This window comes from Rattus norvegicus (genome assembly GCF_036323735.1).
Source record: "Rattus norvegicus strain BN/NHsdMcwi chromosome Y unlocalized genomic scaffold, GRCr8 chrY_unlocalized_14, whole genome shotgun sequence".
In the NCBI taxonomy this organism is placed as follows: domain Eukaryota; kingdom Metazoa; phylum Chordata; class Mammalia; order Rodentia; family Muridae; genus Rattus; species Rattus norvegicus.
The window spans coordinates 702,823-723,865 of record NW_026947372.1 but is presented as its reverse complement, the minus strand read 5'-3'; the positions used below and the strand labels follow the sequence as shown (position 1 = coordinate 723,865).

Below are 21,043 nucleotides of genomic sequence, written 5' to 3'. Positions count from 1 at the left end.
TGTGTTTTTTGTTATACCACATGAATTTGTGAATTGTTCTGTCTAACTCTATGAAGAATTGGATCGGAATTTTGATGGGGATTGGGATGAATTTGTAGATTGCTTTTGGTATAATGGTCATTTTTACTATATTAATTTTGCCAGTCCATGGAAATGGGAGATCTATCCATCTTCTGAAATCTCCTTCAGTTTCTTCAGAGACTTGATGTTCTGTTCATATGCTTATATCTTTTACTTGCTTGGATAAAGTCACTCTGAGATATTTTATATTATTTGGGGCTATTTTGAAGGGTCTCATATTCCTAGTTTCTTTCTCTGCTTGTTTAGTTTTTGTGCAGGGTTATTTTTATACACATCCACTTTGCTGAAATTGTTTTTCAGCCTTAGTAATTATCTTGTGGTACTTTTGAGATCACTAAGTATACTCTCATATCCTCTACAAACAGTGCTATTATGACTTCTTCCTTTCCAATCTATATTCCTTTGACCTCCTTCTGTGTCTGCTTCCTCTGGTAAGATGTCTAGAACTAAATTGAATAAGTTGTGAGAGAGTGAGCAGCCTTGACTAGTCCCTGATTTCAGTGTGATTGCTTTAAGGTTTTCTCCAGTTAGTTTCATGTTAGCAATGAATTTGCTGTATATGTTTAGGTGTGGGCCTTAAATTCCTGTACTTTCCATGACTTTTATCATGAAGTGATGTTGAATTTTGTCAAAAGCTTTCTCAGCATCAAATGAAAGGATCATGTGTTTTTTTATCTTTGAGTTTGTTTGTATAGTAGATCACATTGTTGGTTTTCTGTATATTAAAGCATCCCTGCAAGCCTGGGATGAATCCTACTTAATCATAATGGATGACTGTTTAATGTGTTGTAGGATTAGGTTTGAAAGAATTTCATTGAGTATTTTTGAGTCGATATTGATAAGAGAAATTGGTCTGAAGTTCTCTTACTTTGTTTGGTCTTTCTGTGTTTTAGTGATAAGAGTAATTGTGCCTTCATGAAAGCAATTTGGTAGTACTCCATCTGTTTCAAATTTATGGATTAGTTTGGACAGTATTGTTATGAAATTTTCAATGAATTTTGGATGGATATCTGCGCTAAACCTATCTGTTCCTGGACTCTTTTTGGTTGGGAGAGTTTTGATGATTGCTTTTATTTCTTTGGGAGTTATGTTTTGTTTAAATGGTTTATCTTTTCCAGATTTATTTTTGGTACCTTGTATTTGTCTAGAAAATTGTCCCTTTTCTCCAGATTTTCAAGTTTTTTGAACATAGGCTTTTGTAGTACAATTTTTTATAATTTCTTCTGATTCTACTGTTATGTCTTTTTAATATTTGATTTTATTAATTTGAACACACTCTCTGCATCATCTGGTTAGTCTGGCTATGGGTTAATGTATCCTGTTGATTTTCTTAGAGAAAAAGGTATTGGTTGTGTTGATTCTTTGTATAGTCCCTTTTTTTCTACTTTGTTGTTTTCAGCTCTGAGTTTGATTATTTCCTGCCTTCTACTACTCTTGCGCATATTTGCTTCTTTTTGTTCTAGAGCTTTTAGGTATGCTGTCAAGTTGCTGATTTATGCTCTCTCCTATTTCTTTCTGCAGGCACTCAGAGATATGAGTTTTCCTCTTAGCTTTCATTGTGTCCCAAAAGTTTGGGTATATTGTACCTTAATTTTCATTAAATTCTAAGAAGTCTTTAATTTCTTTCTTCATTTGTTCCTTGACCAATTTACCATTGAGTAGATTATTGTTCAACTTCCATGTATATGTGAGTGTTTTTTCTTAATTTTTATTGAAGAACAGCCTTATCCCATGGTGGTCTGATAGGATCTATTTGATTATTTCTATCTTTCTGTATCCTTTGAGGCCTGGTTTTTGACTGATTATATGATCAATTTTGGAGTAAGTCCCATGAAGTGGTGAGAAGAAGTTATATCCTTTTGTTTTATTATAGAATGTTCTAAAATATCTACTAAGTCCATTTGGTTTATAACTTCTGTTATTCTGTCTATGTCTCTGTTTAATTTCTGTTTCTGTGATCTGTCTAGTGATGAGAGTAGGGTGTTGAAATCTCCTCTATTATTATTTTCTGTTCAATATGTTCTTTGAGCTTCAGTGTTGGGAGCGGCTAAAGATGGCGCTAGTGGTCATTTGTGGTATTAGAACCATTATAGCCATGTCTTCAGTCTTCTTTGGCATTTACAAATCCAGAGTGATATGCATGCTAATAAGGTATCTCATATTCCACCAATCCCCGGAGGATAAGTTTACAGCCACTGTCTGTCTTGTATTTAAGGCAAGTTCCTTTGTTCCCCGGGTCCTCCCGTATCAAGAATGAGGTGTTCCTGCAATAAAGGCCGTTGAGAAGGAGTCCAACGGTGTTGTGTCTTCCTTGCTGTTCAAGGTGGGCGCTTCAATTTGTGGACGTGTACGGAGACCCGAGAAAATTTTCTGTTCTGACTTGGATTCAGGACTTTCCAGCCTTAGGACTGCAATGATGTCAGTAAGTTCCTGGATAAGGGACAATAAGTTTCCCGGAGAAGGGACGATAAGGTTCCCGGAATTGGGATGATAAGGCTCCCGGAATTGGGAGGATAAGGCTCCTGTATAATAGGGATTACAAAATTTCCCTAATGGGACAATAATATTCTCTGGAGTAAGCAGAGATGATGAAAGCCTTGGTTTAGAGGCAAAGAGGTTTGTGGAACATGGCAATGTTGTCTTTCCCATTTGATCCTTCATGGGTTGGACTAGCACTTTTGCCTTATACTCTTTTGTGTTGTGGAGTTGCTACTGTTTCAAGTGCCACCATCCAGGGCCCAAATGCATTTGCTGGGAAGAGCCGACTAATGATGAGCCACAAGATCATGTGGAAATAATCACGCCAGCTCGCCCTGTTCGTAAATAAGGTCGTAAAAGCACGGGAAACTCACACTCGACCCCGCTCCTGCCAGCTCTTCAGGAGCTTCTTGGTCAGCATAAGCTTAAAATCAAAAGGAAAAGAGACAACCTTTAGGAAGAAACCGCTCTTAAATAAAAGTTCTCCAGATAAATGTAGTGAGTAGGAAACTTAATTTTATGGACCCTGCTCTAATGGCAGTGTCTTGGTTGATAGCCAAAGTTAATTTTTGAAGCATAGTGTTTTACCTGTGCTTGTGCTCCCAGCCCGCAAAGTAGGTGGGAGCGAAACTAGCTGCAGAGCTGCTGCAGCAATCATGGAGACTTCTCAGTCTCCCCAATTTTTCTGGCTCTTTAGGAGCCATTTAAAAGAAAAAGGCTTAGGATGAAAAGAAGCACTGTAGAGAGATTTTTTAGTGAGTGTGAAGCCATTGCACCTTGGGTTTGTTGTCTCTGGGAATCTCACAGTGGACAGCTGAGATAAGCTGAGAAAAGATTTAAGTTTTGCTAGGGAGCAAGGAATCTTAAAGGTGGAGTTTCAGCAGGTATGGCACTTAGTGTATAGCTGCCTAGAAGAACAGAAGTGTTGTCAACAGGCTATAAAAAAGGGACAGGCTGCGTTAGAAATGCTACAGGAGTAATGATCTGAAAAAGCTGAGAGTGAGGGGGGGAAAGACTCTAAGGAAAACAAGAACTAGAAAGGAATTTATCCATCCCTCAAAGAACAAGGAGAGAAAAAAAAAAGTCCAGTTGCTTCTTTTAGTAGCCTGACCTTCAACACTTGCTCACAGAAAGAGAGTGCTCATTAAGAGAAGTTCTTTAAGTGAGCCTGCTTTATCTGCTGGCATTATTCCAAGAGAGGAGTCAGTCTCCAACATTAAATTACTTTTCCCGTTAGTCAACATTAATTTACATGGAGAGTGTCTTTGAAGATATCCCCTCAGCAGCCAGTTTCTGCCTCTATGGGCAAAATGGCCCAAGTTTGGGGACAGGGAAACCCCTAAAGTATTTTCAGAAAAAGTCTACAACAGACTGTGAATAACTTTGTTTTTTCAGACAGAACAGATTTTAATTTAAGATGATAAGAGGAGAAAGTTTTCGCACAGTCTCTTCAGCTTATTCCCATTAGAGCCTGTGGCCAAGGTCAAGACTAATGTTTTCTTTTCCATGGGCCTTTAGCTCCCTGAGGCGTTTTGATAAAGGGCTGCTACTGAGGTCCTGAAAGTCCCAGGTGAACTGGTTACAATTCTTTTGTCAGCCACTTGACGAAAAGATCATTTATAAACATTAAATGACTTTCAAAAATTACTAGGAAGTATATACTGGAATCGACCCTATATTAAAATGGCTAATGTAGATTTACAAGCATTCTATGAGATACTGAAAGGGGATTCACAGCTTACTTCACCCCGTGCTTTAACCAAGGTAGCACGATTATCTTTAAGGAAAGTAGAGTAAAGACCGGAAAAGGCATTGCTAAGAAGGTACAAGGAAAAGGAAGATCTCTTTTTGTGTATACTGAGATCCTTTCGTCAGCCTACAGGAGTGCTATGGCAACAAGGACCACTTCTGTGGATTTATCCCAATATTTCTCCTAATCAGACCCTTGAATATTATCCTTCTGCTCTTGCACATCTTGCTATGTCAGGTGTTAGTCTTGATTTCAGCATTTTGGTATTTTACCAAAGAAAATTATTATACCATATACAGCAACTCATGTAGAAACACTGTGTGAATTGATAGATGATTGGGACATAATACGCTGTAGTTTTGATATAGAGTTTGACAATCATTATCCTAAGGATCCTTTGCTACAATTTTTTACTGAGCATCCAGTGATCTTTCCTCAGGTCACTGCCTCAGAGCATTAGATATTTATACAGATGGCTTCAAAACAGGTGTAGGTGCCTACATGTTTGATTCTCAAGAAACAGTATTGATTCAGTACAGTCCAGGAACACCCCAAATCACAGAATATAAAATGGCATTGGAAGTTCTTAAAATATTTCATGATTCTTTTAATTTAATTTCTAATTCTGCTTATGTAGTTTACGCTCACTTGAAATTTCAGGGCCAATTACTTCGACTAATACTGTATGTCAAATTATTTTCGAATTACAAAAATTGATTTGGGTCAGAAAAAATAAGTTTTTCATACAACATATCCGAGCTCATACTAATTCGCCTGGTCCTGTGGACAATAATAACGACTTGGTGTATGCTAGTACTCGTAGAGAATTTATTTTTCATGCAGCTCCAGTTGATCTTACTAGAGAATTGCATCAAAAGATTCATGTTCCTGCCTTTACAAAAGTTTAACATCTCTAGGGCTACAGTTCGTGATGTGGTGTTAGTTGCCAGAATTGTGTTCAATTTCACCACCCTCGTCATGTGGGGATTCACCCTTGTTGTCTGATCCCCCTAAAACTTTGGCAGATGGATGTCACACACATATTTCAATATGGAAATTTAAAATATGCTCATTTTTCTGTTGATACTTGTTCTGGTATTATACATGCTACTCTGGTGACTGGTGAAAAGGCTAGTAATGCCATTAGTCATTGCTTAGACACATGGGTGGCCTGGGAAAGCCTGATAGTGTTAAGACAGACAACGGGTCTGCCTGCACAGCAAAGTCCTTTAAGGAATTTTGCCAGACAATGCAGGTTTGTCATACTACAGGATTACCATACACTCCCTAGTGGCAAGGAATTGTGGAAAGAGCACATTGTACCTTAAAAGAGCTTATAAAAAGCAAAAAGGGGGATTTGCCAGTGGCCAAACACCAAAAGAAGAACATTCATTAGCTCTTTTTACTCTAAATTTCTTAATTTTGTCCGTGCATGGCCGCTCTGTCATGGATTGCCATGCTGCTACTACACCTATGAGTAATGCAGAAGAAAAGTGGAAGGAAGTATTAACTGGTGAATGGCGTGGGCCAGATCTTGTGATTTCGAGGTCTAGGGGAGCTGTTTGTCTTTTTCTGCAGAACCAAGAAAATCCAATTTGGCTACCTGAGCACTTGACTTGAAAATTGCCTTCTGCTCTTCCTGAAGATGAGACTACGAACCCTAGTATAACTGGGAATGGTAATCCAGGTTGGTTCACTAATCTTGTGGGCTATTGCCAGATCCTGGCTAGTACCCAAGCCAGTTCATAGCAATTCAACTGTTTTGCCAAACTTTTCCTCTTCCTCCTGTTTGTGTGATGCTCCCTGTATATTGCCAAATGGAGAAATGCCCCAATGGTATGCAGCCATTAACTTTTCCCTGTCACATACCTTATGTTTTATTTTAAGAACTCTTCCCTGCCGTGCATTTGGTTGCGTAGAGCCACATTTCAATATTCAATATAATATAAGCTCTAATGTGAGCAATATACCCATTTGGTATCTGGTCTCCTATTAGTTAATCAAAGGATAGTTTAGTTCAAGGACAAATTGAAGCACTGTATCATATTACGCAGCTGTCCTGCTTTTCTTCCCATAGAGGCTTATGCATTACTCCTTTGCAAGTTAACTTTTCTCAGCATTCTCAACAGAGCAAAGAAATCTTGAATTATCTGAAAGGGAACTATTCCATGAAAGCAGAGCAACTATCAAGACAATTGCTGATGTAGATTACTGACTTAACAGCACTAGGTTGGACCCTATCACAGTTGAAGATTTTACGTCATGGATTGCCAATGCTTTCTCCCTTTATTATGGAGTGGGCTGGTATGTTTGCCTGGGGAGATATTTTCCTCCTTGGATGCAGAGTATGTCTCTAGCTTATTGGCCATTTAAAAAGATAACATGTCAGACAAAAAGCGGTTGTTTACCAGGCTATGATCGTCTTTGAAAATGGTGCTTCTCCCAACATAGGGATGGCCTCTTTATAAGATTAAGTGTTCGCCCTAGATCATTTTTGTCATTGTCATGTGGAGTCATTGTATCCAGAGATGGGTAAATTTCCTCGAGTTCGGTCCAACCTGAGACAGGAGGCCCAGGTGTTGTATGTGAACCCAATGATGGGTAAGTCTGAGTCATCATCAGCAATGACCTAAGACAGGAGCAATGAAAAGAATGACATTACACCCAGATCTAGACCATTCATATTATTAAACAAAAAAGGGGGAGAAGTGGGGAGCAGCATGGTAAAACAAAGATGGCGCAGACATCCTGTCCCGTGTGGTAGTAAACGACTTATCGAGGATGAATAGGCTTGTCCACTTGCCAGGGCGGCCTTATGATAATGAGGTAATCCAGAGCCCTGCTGTGGTGAACAACAGTATTTGCATACTGCTCATGCATGGAATTTGCACCTGGCATCAGTTGGATGGGACAGGAATGTGCTAATGAGGGATTCATGCTCTGCCAATCCATGAAGGACAAGTAGCAGAGTAATAGTGGGGTGATTCATGATCCACCAATCCCTGAAGGACAATTAGCATAACCACAGTCTCTTCTCTACATAAGGCAAGCGCTTTTCCCGCTCGAGTTCCCCTTATCAGTAAAGAGGTGATCCCGCAATAAAGGCTGTTAAGAAGAATCCCACTGTGTTGCGTATTCCTTGCCAGCCGAGGTGGACGTGACACTTCAGAATAAAAGTCGTAGAAAGATCAGGAATTGAAGGCCCATTTCTAAACATAGTGAAAGAAATATACTGTAAACCTCTAGATAACATCATACTAAATGGGGAGTAACTTGAAGCAGTCTCACTAAAATCAGGGACTAGATAAGGCTGCACCACTTTCTGCCTACTTATTTAAAACAGGACTCCATGTCATAGACAGAGAAACCAGACAACAAAAGGAGGTCAAAAGGATACAATTGGAAGGTTAGATATCAAAATATCACTATTTGCAGATGATATGATTGTATACTTAAGTGACCCCAAAAGTTCCACCAGAGAACTACTTAATCTGATAAATAACTTCAGCAAAGTGTCAGGGCATAAAATTAACTCAAACATACCAGGAGCCTTCCTATCCTAAATGGATAAACAAGCTGAGAATGAAAATAATGAAATCATACACTTCACAATAGTCCCAAATAATGTAAAATATCTTGTTGTGAGATTTACCAAGCAGGTGAATAATCTGTATGACAAGAAATTCATGTCTCTGAAGAGAGAAATTGAAGAAGAACTCAAAAGATACAATGAGCTTCCATGCCCATGAATTGACAGAATTGATATAGTAAAGATGACCATTTTGCCAAAAGCAATCTACACAATCAATGCAATCTCCGTCAAAATTACAATTCAATTCTTTAATAGAGAGAGAAAGAGCAATTTGTAAAATCATTTGGAATAAGAAAAACCCATGATAGCTAAAACTATCCTCAACAATAAAAGAACTTCTGCGGGAACCACCACCCCTGAACTCCAGCAGTATTACAGAGCAATAGTGATAAAACCTCCATGGTGTTTGTAGAGAAACAGACAGATAGAGAGTGAAAAAGAATTGAAGACCCAGAAATGAACCCACAAACCTTTCACTTGATCTTTGGCAATGGAGATAAATCCATCCAAAGGAAGAAATATAACATTTTCCGAAAAAAGGGCTGGTTGAACTGGAAGTCAGCATGAAGATGAGGGCATATTATACCATTTTAAGACCATGTACAAAGCTTAAGTACGAGTGAATCAAGGACCTTCACATTATACCAGATACACTCAAACTAATATGTAGGGAGAAGCTAAAGATGGCTCCGACATCCGGTGATCATTAGTACAAGGTACATGTCGTGACATTTCTCCAGCAGTTATCAGACTGGAGTAATATTCATGTTAATAAGGTATTTCATACTCCACCAATCCCCAGAGAACAAATTTACAACCACAGCCTGTCTTGTATTTAAGTCAGGTGCCTTTGTTCCCCAGGGTCCCCCATATCAAGAATGAGGTTTTCCTGCAAAAAAGGCTGTTGAGAAGAATCCAATGGTGTTGTGTCTTCCTTACTGGACGACTTGGGCACTACAACTTGTACAGGGACCCCAGAAAATTCTCTTTTCTCAAGTGGATTCGGAACTTTTCAGCCTCAGGACTGTGACGTGAGGAAGTTTCTTGATGGGACGATAAAGCTCCTGGATAAGAGATCATAAAGCTCCCAGAAAAGGGACGATAAGTATCCCAGATAGTGTCGATCAAGTTCTGGTGTGTTAGGGACTATAAAATTTCCCTAATGGGAAAATAAGTTTCTCTGGAGTAAGCAGAGACGATGAAAGCCTTGTTTTACAGGCAAAAAGGTGAGTGAAACGTGGCAAAGTTTTTTTTTTTTTCCCCAAATGATCTTCTGTGGGTTGTACTTACACTTTTGCCTTTTACCCTTTTTGTGTGGTGGTGTTGCTACTGTTTGAATTGCCACCATCCAGGCCATGAATACATGTGCTGGGTAGAGACCACTAATGATGAGCTACAAACTGGTGTGTAAATAAACACTCCAGCTTGCCCTGCTCGTAATCAATAGTAAATAAGGTCGTAGATCATGGGAAACTCACACTCCACCCCCTCCTGTCAGCTATTCAGGAGCTTGTTGGTCAGCGTAAGCTTAAAATCAAAAGGAAAAGAGACAAGGAAACTTGAGGAAGAAATCACTCTTAAATAAAATTTCCCCAGATAAGGCCTCTGGCTAAGGAGTAAGTGTAGTAAAAGGAAATTTAATTTTATGGACCCTGCTCTAGTAGTGGTGTGTTGGTTGATTCCCAATGTTAATTTTTGAAACATAGTGTTTTGTCTGTGCTTGTGTTCCCAGCCCACACAGTAGGGGGGAGCAAAACTAGCTGCGGAGCTGCTACAGTGAACATGGAAACTTCTCAGTCTCACCCAATTTTCCTGGCTCTTCAAGAGCTGTTTGAAAGAAATAGACAGGATAAAAAGAAGCACTATAGAGAGATTTCTTAGTGATTTCGAAGCCATTACTCCTTGGCTAACTCTCTGGGAATCTCATGGTGGACAGCTGAGATAAGCTGGGATAAGATTTAAATTTTACTTGGGAGCAAGTAACTATAAAGACAGAGGATGGGCCGGTTTGGCACTTAATGAATACCTGCCTAGAAGATCAGAAATGCTGTTAACAGGCTATAGAAAAGGGACAGGCTGTGTTAGAAATGTTACAGAAAGAACGATCTGAAAAGGCTGAGAGTAAGGCGGGGGAAGACTCTAAGTAAAACAAGAACTAGAAAGGAATTTATCCATAACTCAAAGAACAAGGTCAGAAAAAAAAATTCCACTTGCTCCCAGTTGAACACCTGACCTTCAACATTTGCTCACAGAAAGAGAGTGCTCATTAAGACAACTTCCTTAAGAGAGTCTGCCTTATCTGCTGGCTTTATTCCAAGAGAGGAGTCAGTCTCCAGCATTAAGTTACTTTTCCCCTTGATCTCCAGCATTAAGTTACTTTTCCCCTTCATCATCATTAACATGGAGAGTGCCTTTGATCCTGTCCCCTCAGCAGCCAGTTTCTGCCCCTATGGTAAAAATGCCCCAGATTTGGGGACAGGGGGTGCCTAAAGTAGTTTCAAAAATGTCTACAGCAGAGTATGAGTAACTTTGTCTTTCTAGACAGAACAGGCTTTGCTCTAAGATGATAAGAGGTGAAAGTCTTGGCATAGGCTCTTCACCTTACTCCAATAAGGGGTTGTGACCAAGGTCAAGATTAATTTTTTCTTTTCCATGGGCCTTTAGCCCTCTGAGACAGTTTGATAAAGGGCCACTGTTGAGGTCCTGAAAGTCCCAGGTGAACTGGTTACAATTCTTTTGTCAGTCTTTTGATGAAAAAATCATGTAAAAACATTAAATGACTTTCAAAAGTTACTAGGAAGAATAAATTGAATTTGACCCTATATTAAAATGCCTAAAGTAGATTTACAACCACTCTATGAGATCCTGAAAGGAAATTCTCAGGTTACATCACCCTGTGCTGTAACCAAGGAAGCAAAATCATCCTTGAGAAAAGTAGAAGAAAGACTGGAAAAAGCAATGCTAAGAAGGTAAAAGGAAAAGGAGGTTCTCTTTTTGTGTATACTGAGAACTTTTCGTCAGCCTACAGGAGTGCTATGGCAAAAAGGACCACTACTGTGGATTTATCCCCATATTTCTCCGAATAAAACCCTTGAATATTTTTCCTCTGCTGTCGAACAGCTTGCTATGTTAGGTGTTAAATCTTGTATTCAGCATATTGTTATTTTGTCCAAGAAAATTATACCATATACTACCACTCAGGTGGAAACATTGTGTGCCCTGATAGATGACTGGGCCATATTATGATGTAGTTTTGATGGAGAGTTTGAAAATCATTATGCTAAGGATTGTTTGTTACAATTTTTTTTACTAAACATCCTGTGATCTTTCCTAAATTCGCTGCCTCAGAGCCTTTGTCTGGAGCGTTAGATATTTATAGAGATAGCTCCAAAACAGGTGTAGGTGCCTATATGGTTTATTCTCAAGAACCAGTATTAATTCAGTACAGTCCAGGCACCCCCCAAATTGCAGAATGTAAAATTGTATTGGAAGTTTTTAAAAGATTTCATGATTCTTTGAATATAATTTTTGATTCTGCTTAAGTAGTTAATGCTCTGCGCTCACTTGAAATTGCAGGGCCAATTATGTCGACTAGTACTGTGGGTCAAATTCTTTTAGTATTACAAAAATTGTTTTGAGCCAGAAAAAATAAGGTTTTCATACAACATATCCGAGCTCATACTAAATTGCCTGGTCCCATGGCCAATAATAACATCCTGATGGATGCTAGTACTCGTAGAGAGTTTATTTTTCATGCTGCTCTGGTTGATCTCGCTAGAGAATTTCATCAAAAGTTTCATGTTCCTGTTTTCACTCTTCAACAAAAATTTAAAATCTCTAGAGCTGCAGCTCGTGATGTTGTATAAAGGTGAGAATTGTGTTCAGTTTCACCTCCTTCCTCATGTGTGAATTAACCCTCGTGGTCTGATCCCGCGAAAATTTTGACAGATGGATGTCACATACATATCTCAATTTAAAAATTTAAAATATGCTCATGTTTTTGTTGATACCTGTTCCCGTATTATACATGCCCCTCTGATGACTGGTGAAAAGGCTCGTAATGCCATTAGTCATTGCTTACAGACATGGGCAGCCTGGGGAAAGCCTGATAGTCTCAATACAGACAACGGGCCTGCCTACACTGTAAACTCCTTTCACACATTTTGCCAGACAGTGCAGGTCAGTCATAGTACTAGATTGCCATACAATCCCCAAGGTCAAAGAATTGTGAAAAGAATAGATCGTACCTTAAAAGAGCTCTTTCAAAAACAAAAAGGGGAAATTGCCAATGGAAGAACACCAAGAGAACAGTTGTCTTTAGCTCTTTTTACTATAAATTTCTTAATTTTAGATGTGCATGGCCGCTCTGCTGCGGATCGCCATGCTGCTACTAAACCTATGGCTAATGCAGACTTAAAGTGGAAGGATGTTTTAACTGGTGAATGGTGTGGCCCAGACTCGTAATTTTGAGATCTAGGGGCGCTGTTTGTGTTTTTCCACAGAATCAAGACAATCCAATATGGGTGCCTGAATATTTGACTTGCAAACTGCCTCTTGCTATTCGTGAAGATGAGACTACGAACCCTACCATTACTGGTGGAAATGGTAATCCAGGTTGATTCACTCACTCTGTGTGCCATTGCCAGATACTGGCCAGTACTTATCCCAATTCACAGCAATTCTACTGTTTTCCAACTTTTTCTGTACATCCTGTTTGCATGATGTTCCTTGTATAGCGCCAAATGTAGAATTGCCCCAACGGTATACTGCCACTAATAATTCTTTGTTACATACATTATGTTTCACTCTTAAAAATTCCTCCCAGCATTTTATATGGTTGTGAAGGACCACATTGGCCAATTGGTTAGATCCTATGAACAATAGTGCTGTGGGCACTGGAACCATCCTGGCTGCTTTGAGTCAAATTGCCCAAGTAGCTTCTTCAGGCAGTGAAAACACATCAATCAATAATTCTGCTAAGTTGAACATTACAACTTTGATCAGGATACATAATTGTAGTTTTTCATGTATTACTCTTTACAGGTTAACTTTTCTCAGTATTCTAACAGAACAAAGAAATCTCAAATTATCTAAAAGGAAACTGGTCCATGAAAGCAGAGCAATTATCAAGACAATTGCTGATACAGATTCCTGTCCTTAACAATACTAGAATGGAACCCATCACGTTTAGAGATTTCACATCATGGATTACCAATGCTCTCTTTTTTTTAAAGAATGGGCTAGCATTTTTGCCTGGGGAGCCATTGTCCTCTTGGGATGTGGAGTATGTCTATGGCTCTTTTGCAGTTTACAATGAGAACATGACAGACACAAAGCGATTGTTTACCAGGCTATGGTTGCCATTGAAATTGGTGCGTCTCCCAATATATGGCAGGCCTCTTTAAAAAATTAAGAGTTTGCCCTAGACTATATTTTGTCACTGTCATGTGAAGTCATTATATCCAGAGACGGACACCATTCCTCAGGTTCAGACCAACCTAAGACAGGGGCTTGGTGTCGATAGGGTTACACAAGGACAAGTAAGGCTGAGTCCTGGAGAAGAACGACCTAAGACAGAAACAATGACATATACTGATGTGACACCAAGATCTAGACAGTCATTTTTAGAAAACAAAAAAGAGGGAGATGTAGGGAGTGTCTAAAGATGGCTCCGACATCTTGTGGTTGTTAGTGATAAACACCTACAATGTGCATGTATTGACATTTCTCCGGCAGTTATCAGACTGGAGTGATATTCACGCTAATAAGGTATTTCTTTTTTTTTTTTCTCTTTTTTTTTTTTTTATTAACTTGAGTATTTCTTATATACATTTCGAGTGTTATTCCCTTTCCCGGTTTCCGGGCAAACATCCCCCTCCCCCCTCCCCTTCCTTATGGGTGTTCCCCTCCCAACCCTCCCACCATTGCCGCCCTCCCCCCATAGACTAGTTCACTGGGGGTTCAGTCTTAGCAGGACCCAGGGCTTCCCCTTCCACTGGTGCTCTTACTAGGATATTCATTGCTACCTATGGGGTCAGAGTCCAGGGTCAGTCCATGTATAGTCTTTAGGTAGTGGCTTAGTCCCAGGAAGCTCTGGTTGCTTGGCATTGTTGTACTTTTGGGGTCTCGAGCCCCTTCAAGCTCTTCCAGTTCTTTCTCTGATTCCTTCAATAGGGGACCTATTCTCAGTTCAGTGGTTTGCTGCTGGCATTCGCCACTGTATTTGCTGTATTCTGGCTGTGTCTCTCAGGAGCGATATACATCCGGCTCCTGTCGGTCTGCACTTCTTTGCTTCATCCATCTAGTCCAATTGGGTGGCTGTATATGTACGGGGCAAATGTGGGACAGGCTCTGAATGGGTGTTCCTTCAGTCTCTGTTTTAATCTTTGCCTCTCCCTTCCCTGCCAAGGGTATTCTTTTTCCTCATTTAAAGAAGGAGTGAAGCATTCACATTTTGATCATCCCTCTTGAGTTTCGTTTGTTCTAGGGATCTAGGGTAATTCAAGCATTTGGGCTAATAGCCACTTATCAATGAGTGCATACCATGTATGTCTTTCTGTGATTGGGTTAGTTCACTCAGGATGATATTTTCCAGTTCCAACCATTTGCCTACGAATTTCATAAACTCGTTGTTTTTGATAGCTGAGTAGTATTCCATTGTGTAGATGTACCACATTTTCTGTATCCATTCCTCTGTTGAAGGGCATCTGGGTTCTTTCCATTTTCTGGCTATTATAAATAAGGCTGCGATGAACATAGTGGAGCACGTGTCTCTTTTATATGTTGAGGCATCTTTTGGGTATATGCCCAAGAGAGGTATAGCTGGATCCTCAGGCAGTTCAATGTCCAATTTTCTGAGGAACCTCCAGACTGATTTCCAGAATGGTTTTACCAGTCTGCAATCCCACCAACAATGGAGGAGTGTTCCTCTTTCTCCACAACCTCGCCAGCATCTGCTGTCACCTGAGTTTTTGATCTTAGCCAATCGCACTGGTGTGAGGTGAAATCTCAGGGTTGTTTTGATTTGCATTTCCCTTATGACTAAAGATGTTGAACATTTCTTTAGGTGTTTCTCAGCCATTCGGCATTCCTCAGCTGTGAATTCTTTGTTTAGCTCTGAACCCCATTTTTTAATAGGGTTATTTGTTTCCCTGCGGTCTAACTTCTTGAGTTCTTTGTATATTTTGGATATAAGGCCTCTATCTGTTGTAGGATTGGTAAAGATCTTTTCCCAATCTGTTGGTTGCCGTTTTGTCCTAACCACAGTGTCCTTTGCCTTACAGAAGCTTTGCAGTTTTATGAGATCCCATTTGTCGATTCTTGATCTTAGAGCATAAGCCATTGGTGTTTTGTTCAGGAAATTTTTTCCAGTGCCCATGTGTTCCAGATGCTTCCCTAGTTTTTCTTCTATTAGTTTGAGTGTGTCTGGTTTGATGTGGAGGTCCTTGATCCACTTGGACTTAAGCTTTGTACAGGGTGATAAGCATGGATCGATCTGCATTCTTCTACATGTTGCCCTCCAGTTGAACCAGCACCATTTGCTGAAAATGCTATCTTTTTTCCATTGGATGGTTTTGGCTCCTTTGTCAAAAATCAAGTGACCATAGGTGTGTGGGTTCATTTCTGGGTCTTCAATTCTATTCCATTGGTCTATCTGTCTGTTTCTGTACCAATACCATGCAGTTTTTATCACTATTGCTCTGTAATACTGCTTGAGTTCAGGGATAGTGATTCCCCCTGAAGTCCTTTTATTGTTGAGGATAGCTTTAGCTATCCTGGGTTTTTTGTTATTCCAGATGAATTTGCAAATTGTTCTGTCTAACTCTTTGAAGAATTGGATTGGTATTTTGATGGGGATTGCATTGAATCTGTAGATTGCTTTTGGTAAAATGGCCATTTTTACTATATTAATCCTGCCAATCCATGAGCATGGGAGATCTTTCCATCTTCTGAGGTCTTCTTCAATTTCTTTCCTCAGTGTCTTGAAGTTCTTATTGTACAGATCTTTTACTTGCTTGGTTAAAGTCACACCGAGGTACTTTATATTATTTGGGTCTATTATGAAGGGTGTCGTTTCCCTAATTTCTTTCTCGGCTTGTTTCTCTTTTGTATAGAGGAAGGCAACTGATTTATTTGAGTTAATTTTATACCCAGCCACTTTGCTGAAGTTGTTTATCAGCTTTAGTAGTTCTCTGGTGGAACTTTTGGGATCACTTAAATATACTATCATGTCATCTGCAAATAGTGATATTTTGACCTCTTCTTTTCCGATCTGTATCCCTTTGATCTCCTTTTGTTGTCTGATTGCTCTGGCTAGAACTTCAAGAACTATATTGAATAAGTAGGGAGAGAGTGGGCAGCCTTGTCTAGTCCCTGATTTTAGTGGGATTGCTTCAAGTTTCTCTCCATTTAGTTTAATGTTAGCAACTGGTTTGCTGTATATGGCTTTTACTATGTTTAGGTATGGGCCTTGAATTCCTATTCTTTCCAGGACTTTTATCATGAAGGGGTGTTGAATTTTGTCAAATGCTTTCTCAGCATCTAATGAAATGATCATGTGGTTCTGTTCTTTCAGTTTGTTTATATAATGGATCACGTTGATGGTTTTCCGTATATTAAACCATCCCTGCATGCCTGGGATGAAGCCTACTTGATCATGATGGATGATTGTTTTGATGTGCTCTTGAATTCGGTTTGCCAGAATTTTATTGAGTATTTTTGCGTCGATATTCATAAGGGAAATTGGTCTGAAGTTCTCTTTCTTTGTTGTGTCTTTGTGTGGTTTAGGTATAAGAGTAATTGTGGCTTCGTAGAAGGAATTCGGTAGGGCTCCATCTGTTTCAATTTTGTGGAATAGTTTGGATAATATTGGTATGAGGTCTTCTATGAAGGTTTTATAGAATTCTGCACTAAACCCGTCTGGACTTGGGCTCTTTTTGGTTGGGAGACCTTTAATGACTGCTTCTATTTCCTTAGGAGTTATGGGGTTGTTTAACTGGTTTATCTGTTCCTGATTTAACTTCGATACCTGGTATCTGTCTAGGAAATTGTCCATTTCCTGAAGATTTTCAAATTTTGTTGAATATAGGTTTTTATAGTAAGATCTGATGATTTTTTGAATTTCCTCCGAATCTGTAGTTATGTCTCCCTTTTCATTTCTGATTTTGTTAATTTGGACACACTCTCTGTGTCCTCTCGTTAGTCTGGCTAAGGGTTTATCTATCTTGTTGATTTTCTCAAAGAACCAACTTTTGGTTCTGTTGATTCTTTCTATGGTCCTTTTTGTTTCTACTTGGTTGATTTCAGCTCTGAGTTTGATTATTTCCTGCCTTCTACTCCTCCTGGGTGTATTTGCTTCTTTTTGTTCTAGAGCTTTTAGGTGTGCTGTCAAGCTGCTGACATATGCTCTTTCCTGTTTCTTTCTGCAGGCACTCAGCGCTATGAGTTTTCCTCTTAGCACAGCTTTCATTGTGTCCCATAAGTTTGAGTATGTTGTATCTTCATTTTCATTAAATTCTAAAAAGTTTTTAATTTCTTTCTTTATTTCTTCCTTGACCAGGTTATCATTGAGTAGAGCATTGTTCAATTTCCACGTATATGTGGGCATTCTTCCCTTATTGTTATTGAAGACCAGTTTTAGGCCGTGGTGGTCCGATAGCACGCATGGGATTATTTCTATCTTTCTGTACCTGTTGAGGCCCGTTTTTTGACCAATTATATGGTCAATTTTGGAGAAAGTACCATGAGGAGCTGAGAAGAAGGTATATCCTTTTGCTTTAGGATAGAATGTTCTATAAATATCCGTTAAGTCCATTTGGCTCATGACTTCTCTTAGTCTGTCTACATCACTGTTTAATTTCTGTTTCCATGATCTGTCCATTGATGAGAGTGGGGTGTTGAAATCTCCCACTATTATTGTGTGAGGTGCAATGTGTGTTTTGAGCTTTAGTAAGGTTTCTTTTACGTATGTAGGTGCCCTTGTATTTGGGGCATAGATATTTAGGATTGAGAGTTCATCTTGGTTGATTTTTCCTTTGATGAATATGAAGTGTCCTTCCTTATCTTTTTTGATGACTTTTAGTTGGAAATTGATTTTATTTGATATTAGAATGGCTACTCCAGCTTGCTTCTTCTGACCATTTGCTTGGAAAGTTGTTTTCCAGCCTTTCACTCTGAGGTAGTTTCTGTCTTTGTCTCTGAGGTGTGTTTCCTGTAGGCAGCAGAATGCAGGGTCCTCGTTACGTATCCAGTTTGTTAATCTATGTCTTTTTATTGGGGAGTTGAGGCCATTGATATTGAGAGATATTAAGGAATAGTGATTATTGCTTCCCGTTATATTCATATTTGGATGTGAGGTTATGTTTGTGTGCTTTCATTCTCTTTGTTTTGTTGCCAAGACGATTAGTTTCTTGCTTCTTCTAGGGTATAGCTTGCCTCCTTATGTTGGGCTTTACCATTTATTATCCTTTGTAGTGCTGGATTTGTAGAAAGATATTGTGTAAATTTGGTTTTGTCATGGAATATCTTGGTTTCTCCATCAATGTTAATTGAGAGTTTTGCTGGATACAGTAACCTGGGCTGGCATTTGTGTTCTCTTAGTGTCTGTATGACATCAGTCCAGGATCTTCTGGCCTTCATAGTTTCTGGCGAGAAGTCTGGTGTGATTCTGATAGGTCTGCCTTTATATGTTACTTGACCTTTTTCCCTTACTGCTTTTAATATTCTTTCTTTATTTTGTGCGTTTGGTGTTTTGACAATTATGTGACGGGAGGTGTTTCTTTTCTGGTCCAATCTATTTGGAGTTCTGTAGGCTTCTTGTATGTCTATGGGTATCTCTTTTTTTAGGTTAGGGAAGTTTTCTTCTATGATTTTGTTGAAGATATTTACTGGTCCTTTGAGCTGGGAGTCTTCACTCTCTTCTATACCTATTATCCTTAGGTTTGATCTTCTCATTGAGTCCTGGATTTCCTGTATGTTTTGGACCAGTAGCTTTTTCCGCTTTACATTATCTTTGACAGTTGAGTCAATGATTTCTATGGAATCTTCTGCTCCTGAGATTCTCTCTTCCATCTCTTGTATTCTGTTGGTGAAGCTTGTATCTACAGCTCCTTGTCTCTTCTTTTGGTTTTCTATATCCATGGTTGTTTCCATGTGTTATTTCTTGATTGCTTCTATTTCCATTTTTAATTCCTTCAACTGTTTGATTGTGTTTTACTGGAATTCTTTCAGGGATTTTTGCGATTCCTCTCTGTAGGCTTTTACTTGTTTATTAATGTTTTCCTGTGCTTCCCTAAGTGTGTTCATGTCTTTCTTGAAGTCCTCCAGCATCATGATCAAATATGATTTTGAAACTAGATCTTGCTTTTCTGGTGTGTTTGGATATTCCATGTTTGTTTTGGTGGGAGAATTGGGCTCCGATGATGGCATGTAGTCTTGGTTTCTGTTGCTTGGGTTCCTGCGCTTGCCTCTCGCCATCAGATTATCTCTAGTGTTACTTTGTTCTGCTGTTTCTGACAGTGGCTAGACTGTCCTATAAGCCTGTGTGTCAGGAGTGCTGTAGACCTGTTTTCCTCTCTTTCAGTCAGTTATGGGGACAGAGTGTTCTGCTTTCGGGCGTGTGGTTTTTCCTCTGTACAGGTCTTCAGCTGTTCCTGTGGGCCTGTGTCTTGAGTTCACCAGGCAGCTTTCTTGCAGCAGAAAAGTTGGTCTTACCTGTGGTCCTGAGGCTCAAGTTCGCTCGTGGGGTGCTGCCCACGGGCTCTCTGCAGCGGCAGCAACCAGGAAGACCTGTGCCGCCCCTTCCGGGAGCTTCAGTGCACCAGGGTTCTAGATGGTCTTTGGCTTTTTCCTCTGGCGTCCGAGATGTGTGTGCAGGGAGCAGTCTCTTCTGGTTTCCCAGGCTTGTCCGCCTCTCTGAAGGTTTAGCTCTCCCTCCCACGGGATTTGGGTGCAGAGAACTGTTTATCCGGTCTGTTTCCTTCAGGGTCCGGCGGGGTCCTGCCGCTCCTGGGCCCTCCCCCACGGGAGCCCAGAGGCCTTATACAGTTTCCTCTTGGGCCAGGGATGTGGGCAGGGGTGAGCAGTGTTGGTGGTCTCTTCCGCTCTGCAGCCTCAGGAGTGCCCACCTGACCAGGCGGTTGGGTTTCTCTCTCACCGGGTCTGGGAGCAGAGAGCTGCTGCCTCTCTTTTTTTTAAAGAATGGGCTAGCATTTTTGCCTGGGGAGCCATTGTCCTCTTGGGATGTGGAGTATGTCTATGGCTCTTTTGCGGTTTACAACGAGAACATGACAGACACAAAGCGATTGTTTACCAGGCTATGGTTGCCATTGAAATTGGTGCATCTCCCAATATATGGCAGGCCTCTTTAAAAAATTAAGAGTTTGCCCTAGACTATATTTTGTCACTGTCATGTGAAGTCATTATATCCAGAGACGGACACCATTCCTCAGGTTCAGACCAACCTAAGACAGGGGCTTGGTGTCGATAGGGTTACACAAGGACAAGTAAGGCCGAGTCCTGGAGAAGAACGACCTAAGACAGAAACAATGACATATACTGATGTGACACCAAGATCTAGACAGTCATTTTTAGAAAACAAAAAAGAGGGAGATGTAGGGAGTGTCTAAAGATGGCTCCGACATCTTGTGGTTGTTAGTGATAAACACCTACAATGTGCATGTATTGACATTTCTCCGGCAGTTATCAGACTGGAGTGATATTCACGCTAATAAGGTATTTCATACTCCACCAATCCCCAGAGGACAAATTTACAACCACAGCCTTTCTTGTATTTAGGGGGAGTGCCTTTTTTCCCTCGGGGCCCCCCTCATCAAGAATGAGGTTTTCCTGAAATAAAGGCTGTTGAGAAGAATCCAACGGTGATGTGTCTTCCTTGCTGGTCGAGGTGGGCACTACACTAATAGAAGAAAAGATGGGGAAGAGTCTTCAACACATGGGCACTGGAGAAAGTTTCCTGAAAAAAAAACAAAAAAAAAAAACATGACTTATGCTCTAAGATCAAGAATTGACAAATAGGACCTCATAAAATAGCAAAGTTCTGTAAGGCAAAATACATTGTCATTTAGACAAAACTGCAACCAACAGTTTGGGAAAACATTTTTACCAATCCTATATCTGATAGT

General features: G+C 39.9%; 1 long non-coding RNA gene across 1 annotated transcript in view; it reads right to left on the bottom strand.

Moving 5' to 3' along the window:
• Window positions 1-20,667: 20,667 nt before the first annotated feature.
• Window positions 20,668-21,043, bottom strand: part of LOC134484593 (uncharacterized) — a 67,261-nt gene continuing 66,885 nt past the window's right edge. Inside the window, exon 3 of the long non-coding RNA XR_010062078.1 lies at window positions 20,668-20,874. This is a non-coding gene — a long non-coding RNA (uncharacterized LOC134484593). The remainder of the gene's footprint in view (window positions 20,875-21,043) is intronic.